Below are 12755 nucleotides of genomic sequence, written 5' to 3'. Positions count from 1 at the left end.
ATAACATTACTATTCACAGGGATGGAAAAAACCCCAATCCATCTACTGATGAATGGATAAACAAAATGTGGTATATTGGTCGTACAACAGAATATAAAAAGGAATGAAGTACTGATTCATGCTACCTTGTGGGTAAACCCCAAAAACATTGTGCTAAGTGAAAGAAGGCAGATGCTTTTTTTTTTTTAAGAATTTATTTATTCATGAGAGACACATTTTTTTTTTTAAACATTTCTTTTTTTTTTAATTTTTTAAATTTATTTATGATAGTCACACAGAGAGAGAGGCAGAGACACAGGCAGAGGGAGAAGCAGGCTCCATGCACCGGAAGCCCGACGTGGGATTCGATCCCGGGTCTCCAGGATCACGCCCTGGGCCAAAGGCAGGCGCTAAACCGCTGCGCCACCCAGGGATCCCCATGAGAGACACATTAAGAGAGGCAGAGACACAGGTAGAGGGACAAGCAGGCTCCTTGCGGGAGCCTGATGTGAGACTCCTTCCCAGGACCCCGGGATAATGACCTGAGCCGAAGACAGTCGCTCAACTGCTGAACCACCCAGACGTCCTCCTTAACCTCAATTTTTAAAATGTGTTCATTTAAGGAAGTACTGAGGATGCGCATCAGCTCTTATTTACACGGATTATATCTATCAATTTTTGTTGTGTTAGGAATCAAAACTGGGAAATGTAAAATATCTTTAGGTATTCATTTTAAAATAAAAACGAAAACAAAAACAAAACAAAGCAAAAAACAAAAACGAATATGTAGAAATAAATATGGAAAAATTTAAAATAACAGCAAAATGATTTTATGGAAAATAGCTACATTTTCCACAACAGAGATTAGTGAAAAGAGTAATATTGCTTTACATTTTTAAAAACCTCTTGAATGCCTGGCTTAATGGAAGACAGCAGGATTCTCTCTTCTGCTTTCAACCTATTAAAATACCCCACTGTGGTCGATGATGAGCTGGCATGTATTCTGAATCTGAAGTTGATGATTACTCCTTCAGCTCTAGAATTACTCTGAGACCTGAGAAATACCCGAATCTTTACAGGAGCTTCAGGGCTTACGTTCCTTCGAGGCAGATAAAGTGGCGACTTTTAAACAGAAAGTTGGTGTGTGGCAAGATGGGATCCGAGTGAAAAAAGTTCAGATGTATATGGGGATGTGCACCGGGGCCAAACATTAAAAGAGGAAAAGTTAAAAAAATAAAATAAAATAAAATACTCCACTGTCAGGCAACTTTATATTTTTTTTTCTTTTTAAGAATATTTTATTTACTTATTCATGAGAGATACACAGAGAGAGGCAGAAGGAGAAGCAGGCTCCAAGCAGGGAGTCTGATCCTGGGATGGCGGGATTATGACCTGAGCCAAAGGCAGAAGCTCAACTGCTGAGCCACTCAGGCGTCCCAGACATTATCCTAACTTCTGTTCTACTGCCGTGCCAGCCTGGCAAACCTGAGTCTAGATCGACCCAAGGATACCTCTTTTCCAAGCCTTCCTTGGGTTAGCTGCACTCTTTCCTTTGCAGACATCACATTTCTAATGATGACCCATCTCTCCTATACCTCTCCTTTGTCAGGCAACTTTAGAAGAACCTCAGCGTGTGCTCCTGAGGCAATGAATAATAAATGTGAAGAAGGTAAATTATGTCTTTGCCTTACTGTGAAAGTAGTTTTGACCTCACAGAACCCCTGGAAGGGTCCCCCAAGAACCCCAGGGGCCCCAATCATATTTTAAAACCTGCCGCTGAATGCTGTATAGGAAGGGACAACTTCACAGGCATGGGACCAGCACAATCACACAGGGACCTTATGCTTGGACCAATCACACAGCCCTAAATTTGGGGTTTTATGTTCTACGATCCTCATCTTTAAATTCCTAAGAATTTTTTTTTAAGATTTTATTTATTTATTCATGAGAGACACAGAGAGAGAGAGGCAGAGACACAGGCAGAGGGAGAACCAGGCTCCATGCAGGGAGCCCAACTTGGGACTCAATCCCAGGTCTCTAGGATCACGCCCTGGGCTGAAGGCAGCACTAAACCACTGAGCTACCCAGGCTGCCCAAATTCCTAAGAATTTTATCTTTGATTTATGTTTTGTAGGTGAAGACCAATGGGACAATGGGGCATTGCACTGAGATTCAGAGCCTTGGCTCATGCACTGCCCCACCTCCTGCTGCCTCCCTGCTTCCCAGGGACCAACTCAAGCCACCTGTTCCTCACCCCCTGATGCCCCGGGCTTTACCTGGCCTCCCCTCCCTGCTTCTGCCCAGCAACCACTGTCACCCTCATCCATGGTGGGGGCCTTGGCTTAGAATGGAAAGGATCCCAGTCAGGCACATACACCCTATGGTGATTCAGGGGAAGGCCTGGTGGCAGCTGACCCCACCCAAGAGTGGAAATGCTGTGTTGCATTAAGCAGACAATTCACAAGGCAAATCCCTCACCCATCCCCAGACGTATTACCTACCAAGTCCTGGCATGAAGGCTGCAGTGCCTTTGAGTGCCCATCTCTGTGGCTTGGGGAGCAGATCTATGGGAGGGGAACATCCCTGGCATCACTCAGGGGCCTGGCTGGAAGGAAAATGCCAGCAGCTGGTATGGTCCTTATATATTGCCAGGGGATGGGCCCTGGGGGCACCGGGAGGGGGGCACTCAGCCTGTTTGTATCCCTGTGTCTAGAGGATAGGCAAATTAAATAGTAAATAGAAAACAGCAGGACAGGTGGAGAGGGGATAAAAGGGAAAGACAAGAAAAATTTTTAAAGTTTTTAATATTAGTAACTTAGTGGTTTTTGGACCAGGGCCTGCATTTTCATTTTTTAGGGGGCTATAAATCATGCAGCTGGTCCTGTATAGAGTCTCTGAGGAAATAATTAAGAAGACACCAGAGTGTTCCTGTCCATGTCCTAATAAACCTACAAAAGTAAATCATCCTAAGCAAATTCATTGAGAGGGAGAAAAAAACTACAAATAAAGGTATGTAGATATATTTCTTATTATAATAAAAAATACCATCTAAATGATTAGTAATAGACAAATCACTGAGAAAAGTTAGTTTTTCCTTTACCTTCCAAAATCTGCTCCTCTCCTGAGTTTCTTTCTTTCATCTCTGTCCACTGAGGGGAACTAGAAATAGTAACCAACCCAGAATAAATGAGCTTCCTTAGAGGACAGATTCTGGTTTCTAAATATATTTCTCCTAAAGGGAACTGAGGTTCCTTAGAGAAAAGGCTGATTCCAGTTCTGGGACAGCAGATGTACATCTTGACATACTACAAAGCAAGGAAGCTCTCAAAGACTACTGCCCTTGTGTCCTACGATTCAGAAACCCAGTGCTTTGAGCAATGACTGACAATGAAAATGCCTAGACACCAAAACCAAAAACAAGTCCATGGAGATAGATGGAAAGGTGACCATGGAGCAGTGTTCATTGTCTGCATACTTTCTGTACTTGAAACTTGATGGCAAGGACTGTGATTCATCTTCTAAAATTTATTTATTTATTTTAGAGAGAGAGAGTAGGGAGGAGGAGCAGAGGGAGAGTCTTTTTTTTTTTTTCAGAGGGAGAGTCTTAAGCAGACTCTGAGCTAAGCATGGAGCCCAATGTGGGGCTCTATCTCACAACCTTGAGATCATGACCTGAGCTAAAACCAAGAGTTGAACACTTAATCGAATGTGTCACCCAGGCGCCCCAAGACTACTATTCATCTTCTAGATCGAAACCTTGTGGAACACCTGGGTGGCTCGGCGGTTGGGCGTCTGCCTTCGGCTCGGCATTATCCCGGGATCCAGGATTGAGTCCCACATTGGTTTCCTTGCAGGGAGCCTGCTTCTCCTTCTGCCTGTGTCTCTGCCTCTCTCTGTGTGTCTCTCGTGAATAAATAAATAAGATCTTTAAAAACAAACAAACAAACAAACAAAACTTGCACATGATTATTGATGGCTGGATGATGAATAAATTGACAAAGTAAGAGAAACAATTAAATTGTTATACTCATGAATAAAGGGATGATGGTGGGGAGTTGCAATGTCAGGAGGTTTCTTCTCAAATTCTATTCAAATACTTAGAAAAATTCCTAAAACTAACTCTTTTCAGCAGCAATGAAAGCTTACAAGTTGGAAAAAGTGAAGAAAAATAAACAAAAGAGAGGAAGAGAGCTGCAAATTTATTCATACTATCATCAGAAGTGCTGAAGAAATACAGCTCCTTTATTTATTTTTAAGTGATTTGGTCTTTCCAGATCCCACTGATCAGATGACAAGGAAACAAATGTGTTCTAGTCTCTTCCAGGACAATTAGTCCAAGCCAGGAATGTGACCGATCCCCCTAAGTCAGGCTGCCTCAGAGGCAAAATGACTCAGTTCATCACCCACCCACCTCTCCAGATTATGTCTAGTAGCATTTGGGTTCAAGGAAGGGGCCCCATGTAACCTCAAGGTATTGTTGCCTCATACTGGCCCTTCAATATGTGTGAGCCGGTGACCACTGAAGTGCAACTAGCCTGGGCCCTGGCTTCTGGTGCCCATAGCTGAACCCTGTGCTTGTTGTAACCTAGAGTCCAGTCTTACTTCTCTTGGTTAGAGCCTGAGGGTTGCTCTCCAGCTGGCTCCGCCTCGTCTTGGTTTTCACTGACCTGTGGGCTCCACTGAATCACTACCACATTGTCCACCTGGCCCCTGACCAGGAGATCTAGGCAGTGGGGTCACCTTACCCTCATCCCTTTAGATCCATGGCAGGGCTGTTGGCTCTCAATCTTGCATTCCTGGGGGCTAAAAGAAGCTCGGGAGTGAACACCACATCTTCTCCCTAGCCACACTAATTTTAAATCATTCACCTTGATAAAGAGGCCAAACATTCACCCTTTCCTGCTCTGGGAAGATAAGCTTCCTGTTTTAGAGAGAGAAGGCTTGTAGCCATTATGTAAGAGGGAAATAAAACACCACCATTTATTGTGTGCAAAACCTTGTCACCAATACTCAGGCAAACAAAAACTAATCTAAGAAAAATGACAGTGAAAAGCAGGAAGAGCCTGAGGAAAATTTCTTGACAAAACCATCCTGAAGAAATGCAAGAATTTGGAGAATAAATATCCAATATTTTTTGGAAAATTCTAATGGAGTCCAGTCGTCACTGGAACCTGCACAAATCCTAAGTATATTGTTCAGTGAATTTTCTTTTTTTTTTTTTAAAGATTTTATTTATTTTATTCATGACAGAGAGAAAGAGAGAGAGAGAGGCAGAGACACAGGCAGAGGGAAAAGCAGGCTCTGTGCAGGAAGCCGGACGTGGGACTTGATCCCAGGTCTCCAGGATCACACCCTGGGCCAAAGGCGGCACTAAAACACTGACCCGCCCCCCCCCCGGGCTGTCCCAGTGAATTTTCAAAATGGGTTCTACACCCCTTTAGTTACACCTAGACCTAGAAACAGAATAACAACAGCCCCCAGAAGCCCACCCCATATCATTTCCATTGCTTGGCTTCTCACACCAAAGATTCATTTCTTGGTTCTGATCTTTACATATGCAGGATTATACATCACATACTCTTCGGGGTCTGGCTCTTTTTATTCATATTATGTTTGTGAAATGCATCTATTCTGTAACATGTATTGATTTATTTTGTGTATATTTTCATTGTATTAATATGCCATAATTCATATTTCTGTTCTACTGAAGATGAACACTAGCCTCTAGCTTTTATTACAAATAATACTCCTCTGAATATTTTTGGGCATGTCTTTTGGTAAACGTGTACATATCTCCATTGGAATTATCCCTAGGAGTCAAATCTCTAGGTCATAGATTATAGGTGTGTTCATCTTTGAGAAATAATGTCAAACTCTTTTCCAAAATGATTGCATCAGGGATCCCTGGGTGGCGCAGCGGTTTAGTGCCTGCCTTTGGTCCAGGGCAAGATCCTGGAGACCTGAAATCGAATCCCACATCGGGATCCCGGTGCATGGAGCCTGCTTCTCCATCTGCCTATGTCTCTGCCCCCCTCTCTCTCTCTCTCTCTCTCTGTGACTATCATAAATAAATAAAAATTAAAAAAAAAACAAAAAAAACAAAATGATTGCATCAATTTACATTCCCATCAGGACAGTATGAGCATTCTAATTGTTCTACGTCCTTGCCAACACTTGTTATCAGCCATTTAATTTTTTGCCACTATGGTCCCGGTGTAGTTTTAGTTTACATTTGTAGTTTTAATTTACATTTCTCTAGTTATGGTGATGTTGAAAAACTTTGCATGCGTTTTTGACATTTTGCATTACCTTATTAATGAAGTGCCTATTCAAATATGTTGCCCATTTTGTATTCATTTGGCCCTTTCTCTTATCAATTTACACATTTGGGTTGGTAGTCCTTTGTCAGATATACATAGTGTAAATATATTTTCCTAATCCATGGCTTACTTTTTATTCTCTTTATTGCCATCTTTGATAAACAGGGTTTCTTCATTTTAATATAATCCAATTTATTAATTTTTCTTTGGTGAGTGAAATGCTCTTTATTTCCTTTTTGCAACATTTTTGTCTGTTCCAGTATGTACTCCTATGTTGTTGGTTTTTTTAAAGATTTTATTTATTTATTTGACAGATAGAGAGCACAAGCAGGAGGAGCAGCAGACCAAGGGAAAGGGAGAAGCAGGTTCCCCACTCGCTGAGCAGGGAGCCCAATGCAGGGCTTGATCCCAGGATCCCAAGATCATGACCTAATCCAGAGGCAGACACATCACCAACTGAGTCACCCAGGCACTCCTCCTATGTTTTTGACTTAGGATTTTTTGGAGGGAGCCTTTTACACTTATATCTGGAATAGATTTTTTGTATCATGTGAGGGCCACCATTTGTAAAAGAAAAAAGAGGACTTGTATCTAAGAACAATAGCCCAGGGTTTAAAAAAAAATTATAAAAAGTTCATAGGGGCGCCCAGTTGGCTCAATTGGTTAAGCATCTGCCATCAGCTAGAGTCATGGCCTCAGGTCCTGGGATCAAGCCCCACGTCAGTCTCCTTGCTCAGTGGGGTGTCTGTTTTCCCTCTCCCTCTGTTCCTCCTGCCCCCTGCTCCTGCTCTCTTTCTGTCAAATAAATAAATAAATCTTTTTTTAAAAAATGAAAAGTTCAAAGGGATCCCTGGGTGGCGCAGCGGTTTGGTGCCTGCCTTTGGCCCAGGGCGCGATCCTGGAGACCCGGGATCGAATCCCACATCGGGCTCCCGGTGCATGGAGCCTGCTTCTCCCTCTGCCTGTGTCTCTGCCTCTCTCTCTCTCTCTCTCTCTCTGTGACTATCATAAATAAATAAAAATTAAAAAAAATTAAAAAAAAAAAAAAATGAAAAGTTCAAAAAATAAAAAATGAAAAGTTCCTAAAAGATGTATGAAGTCTTCATCAGAAAAATTATTACAGCATATAAATAAGCTGTCCTCAGAATGCCCTGACTTGGATTTCTACTTGATTAACAACTCTAGCTTCCCTGTACGCTCTTCTTTATTGAACAAGCCCCTGTACATTAGTCAACTAAAAACCTAATTTGGTTCTGTTCTACTGGCCCAGGATAATGCGTGCTCTAATGGGGTCAGAGAAAGGGGGTGACATTTTGACATAAGATGATGGACTCAGGGAGTCCATGAGAGTTTTGCAGGATCTGGGGTTCCTAAAAAAAATGGTGGGAGGGACTCCTAGGTGGCTCAGGGGTTTAGTGCCTGCCTTTGGCCCAGGATGTGATCCTGGGGTCCCTGGATCAAGTCCCATATCGGCCTCCCTTCATGGAGCCTGCTTCTCCCTCTGTGTCTCTGCCTCTCTCTGTGTGTGTCTCTCATGAATAAATACATAAAATCTTTAAAAGAAAAGAAAAGAAAAATGGTGGGAAAGCAATAAAGATAAACCATGTGTTGGGCCCTGAAGACAGATGTTGAAATTAAGAAACCAGGGCTATTTGAAGTTACACCCATCAGCTTTCCCGTTATTCATCTCCCAGAAACCTGGATTAAGGGAATGTTCCTGCCTGTGGGGACCTACGAGACAGGAGAGGTCCACAGGTAAGGGGCAGACATCATCTCCTATTCTCACCCAGGAGCCAGAAACGTCAGTGCCAGGAATCTGCTCAGGAGCGAGTGGACCCAGGTGGGGACACAGTAACAGTGTGTATGGGTCATTCAGCAATCAGTGAGGTCCAGAAGAATGGCTGGGAGGCCACGTAGGGAAGAAAACTTTCCTTCTACAAGAAAACGAGGCGTGTCTGAGGAAGAGCTGTGGTCTCTCTCTCCTCTTCCCCAAGAGGGTTTGGCCTCCAGGGACGGAGCACAGATGTAGAGGAAAGGGCATGGATCCATGGAGCCTCCAGGTGGCCCACCACCGCTCGGAGCCTCAGACCCAGGTGCCCAGGGAAACATCCTGTTGGATGGAGTCTGAGACCCAGGAGCGGAAGGGACAGAGGGGGAGGATGGGAGCTGAGCAGCCCTGGTCTGTGCGGAAAGCAGAACGTGGCAGATCTGGGACAGAGGAGGTCAGCATGGTGAGGGCCCAGGTGTGGAAAGATGGTAGAAAAAAGCCAGCTGCTTGGGGCCAGGGGGGTCCCTCTCTCTCTCTGCTCCCTAATTCCTGGAGGCATGCCTCCAGGAACACCTCAGAAGCCAGCAACCCTAAATGGGGAGGGCGACCTCCTGTAGGTTTTTAGGGCCTGGGCCAAGCACGCCTCTGAAATGTGTTGATATGCAATTGGAAACAGGTGAAGTGTAGGAAGAAAGTCACTGGGTCATCTCAGAGATCTTCAAACTGATTCTCTGCTCTGTGTTCGGGCTATTGTGAAGTTTGGTGAAGGTTGGAACCGGTTTGAAATTTGCAAGAGGGACAACTTCCGGTCCTTCTGACTCTTACCCACCCCGCTTCTTCCCTGGAGCTCAAACTCCGGTCACAGGCATAGTTACAGCCTTCTGAGCCCAGGGTATGATTTCACATGCTTATCAGCCTCTGCAGGACACGTGAATCTTTTTCTGCCTTTAGCTTCTTGACCTTAGCTTCTATTTATACCTATAATGCTCATCCTTTCAAATAGAGGGTAATCCAATAGCAGCTACGTTTTTGTGCTCTCCTGGAATATAAAAATGCAAAGGACATAATAATTGCCTTTTATATTTTTTAAATGTCTTCTTTTTCTTGGCATTAAATTAATCTCCAAAATAGATCTCTTCCTCCTTCTTTCTCCTGCCTGCCTTTCTAGAGTTTTACTATTTTTTTTTTTTTTTTGCCAATAGGTCTTTTTCTTATAAGTCCTCACATTTGTTCTAATTATAAACTAGCACACATGGTGACATATATTACTTTCCTAGGCTGAATTCCAGAAAGCAATGACAAGCAAAGAAAGAAGAGCTCCATAAGTAAGCTGAATTTAGTCTTGGGCATGGCAAATTGCCTTTGCTGCTGCATTTTTTTTTTTAATCCAAAAAAGAAATGTTGTTTCTAGCTGAGCAGGTCCTAGTGGGTTTCCCCCTCCTACTAAATTATTAGCTTCTTTGGGGCAAGTAAAACCTTCTAATCATCTTTACAATCTCATGTTTAGTGCCTTACACCTAGGGGCATGTCTGAGTGTGGAAGTGAATTGAGTTACATTTAGTCGAATAAATGGTGATACCTAATAGCAGCTCAGAAAAAATCAAAGAAATAAACCACCTTATGGTATGGACAGGCTATTGTCCTTGCCATAGCTTACTGGTTAGCTAACTCAAAAATTGTATGTAGTCAAATCTCATATTTTTGCTTAAAAAACAACAACAGGGATCCCTGGGTGGCGCAGCGGTTTGGCGCCTGCCTTTGGCCCAGGGCGCGATCCTGGAGACCCGGGATCGAATCCCACATCGGGCATCCCGGTGCATGGAGCCTGCTTATCCCTCTGCCTGTGTCTCTGCCTCTCTCTCTCTCTCTCTCTCTATCATAAATAAATGAAAATTGAAAAAAAAAAAAAAAACCAACAACAAATGACACTTTCTTACTCTCAAATAAAAAGGTAAGGCACCCACCTGGGTGCCTCAGTGGATGAGTGTCTGCCTTTGCCTCAGGTCGTGATCCTGGGGTCCTGGGATTGAGTCCTACATCGGGCTCCCCATAGGGAACCTGCTTCTCTCTCTGCCTATGTCTCTGCCTCTCTCTGTGTCTCTCATGAATAAATAAATTAAATGTTTTTTTTTTTTTTAAGTAGGGAGAAAAATCACTCACACTGAAAAATACCACATTAATAACAGTGTTTTGTAAACTTTTGGTCTTTTAAATACATAATGCTGAAATTTAAACAAGATGGTGCACTCTGAGCTCATAGGGCAAGATGGGATGCTACACACCTTGTTCTGGAACCTGCTTTGGCACTCAGCATTACGGGTTGAGAACATTCTCTCATATCAGTAAATACTCTTCAATAGGCATTTATTACTCCATTACATGATTGATTGTTCAGTAATTTACCTAACCAATTATCCATCTAGGTTGTTTTCATTTTTTACAAGTATAATGTTTTGATATCCTTGTTGTTGATTTAAATTCTGTTACCCGGCTCTTCTTTCTTCAGGATATGTTACCATATGTAAAATTGCTAAAACAAGAGATACGGAGATTTTAAACTGTAGACACACATTTCTGAATCACTCTTTTTTTTTAAGTTTATTTTTTTTTATTTGAGAGAGAGCATGGGGGGGCGGTGGAGGGGAAACAGAGAGACTCACTGAGGAGTCTGCTTCTGGGGCTCAATCCCAGGACCTTGAGATGAGGACCAGATATAAAGGATTCTTTATATCTGAAGGATACTTCCCTTTTCATAAAATCATAAATTATACAATCATTTTTCTTTGTCTTTTTACTTCTATGGATATTATGTTTTATTTGTAGATGAACAGAACTTTAACATTATTATGCCAGTGTTTTTATTTTATGGATTTAGTCTTTGGTGTTCTATTTGGAAAGGCATTCCCCACCTCAAAACCAGATCATTTCACTTGTGCTTTATTCTGGTTCTTTTATGTCTTACTGTTGTTCTTTCTCTTCTTTGTTATTGTCATCTTTTATGCAGAGATTTATTCTTTTCAGGTACAAAGTGAAATACAATCTAGCTCCAATAGGATATATATATATATATATATATATATATATATATATATATATATAATTGAGCCTGTTTCTGGACTTCTTAGTGTGCTGTATTTTTTATTTCTGTATCAGTGATGTATACTAGATAATATTTATTGAGCACTTACCTTCTTACCAGGCTGTTCTAAATGTTTTCCATATATTAATTCAGTTAACTGTCACGTTGAGTCCATGCAGAGGCAGATTTATCATGAAACTAATGAAGTTTAAGCTTTAGGGCCCTTCAATTGCACCAACCTCTTCCAAGACCCCAGGAGGGGCTCTAGCAAAATATTCACACAATGTTGTATTTTTATAAAATTTGCAGAGTAATATATTGCAATGACAATTGGTTAAGACTGCTGTTTCTGACAAATCTTCCATCAGAATCCCCCTGTATTGCTAGGAAGCACTGGAGTGGCCTCTGGCATTAAGGAGAAGCTGAGTCAGGAATACATTCAGTTAGGTTTAGTAGGATTTCCTCATATGGTTACCAGTCACTTTTGCTTGGTGCCCACTATGGAAATAGCTTCCACAAATACTCCTCCTGCCTGTTGTGCTAACTTACCCAGCATCACGATACAAAAGTATTGAGCCAGAACTCTTGTTCTTTTTTTTTTTTTTAAGATTTTATTTTTGGGGCACCTGGGTGGTTCAGGGGTTGAGTGTCTGCCTTTGCCTCAGGTCGTGATCCTGGGGTCCTGCGATTGAGTCCTGCATCTGGCTCCTTCTCCCTCTGCCTGTGTCTCTGCCTCTCTCTTTGTGTCTCTCATGAATAAATAAATAAAACATTAAAAAAAAAGACTTTATTTTTAAGTAATCTCTACACCCAACGTGGTGCTATTACAATATAAATGGATCCCACTAGGACCCATCTCCAGAAGTATATGGGTAGTGGAGGGAAACAAGGTTAAAAATATATAGTGATAGAAACTAGTGTGTGCAATATTTTCTAGTCCATCAAAGTGTAAAATTTGGTTCCTATGAACACATGGTCAAAAAAAGAAGTCCTCTCCTCAAAAATAGTCTTGATAATTCATCATTACACTTACAGATAATCATACTCTTTTGAAACAGGAATCACACAAAATAACATTTATTGGAATGCCTGTGTTTGTGGGGCACAACACTGTTGCAATACTATTTAAGGGTGGATTGTAGCTTGTACAGAAAAGCAACACCACAGAGGGTTAAAAGGGTTTCCCACATTTCACAATAACCCTGAAAATGTGCATATTTTCATCAATAAGTTCTGAAAATCAAGAAACTTTGCTAAACAGCCAATAATAGATTTTTTTGCTCCTGCTGGGGGGAAAAACACAAGTAGTTTTTCTGTTTTTTCTCTAGAAAATGACATACCAAAATCATTCTCATGTGAAGAGATCATCAAAGAGTATGAAGCCATAATGAGGGGGGTAGTATTATAGAAATATTTTAGCAGTTACCTGATTTAAAAAAAAAAGATTATGTTATTTTCTGGGTTTGTGCTGTTTGTGATATTTTTCAGCTTTTATTTATTTATTTGTTTGTTTATTTTTAAAGATTTTATTTATTTATTCATGAGAGACACACACAGAGAGAGAGAGAGAGAGAGGCAGAGACACAGGCAGAGCGAGAAGCAGGCTCCA

General features: G+C 41.7%; 1 non-coding gene across 1 annotated transcript; it reads left to right on the top strand.

Moving 5' to 3' along the window:
• Window positions 1–957: 957 nt before the first annotated feature.
• LOC112654204 (small nucleolar RNA SNORD45) lies at window positions 958–1036 on the top strand. The gene has a single exon (XR_003132866.1). It is a non-coding gene; the product is annotated as a small nucleolar RNA SNORD45 (small nucleolar RNA).
• Window positions 1037–12755: the final 11719 nt, after the last annotated feature.

Source organism: Canis lupus, chromosome 3 (assembly GCF_003254725.2).
Source record: "Canis lupus dingo isolate Sandy chromosome 3, ASM325472v2, whole genome shotgun sequence".
In the NCBI taxonomy this organism is placed as follows: domain Eukaryota; kingdom Metazoa; phylum Chordata; class Mammalia; order Carnivora; family Canidae; genus Canis; species Canis lupus.
This window is presented reverse-complemented; position numbering and strand designations above follow the sequence as displayed.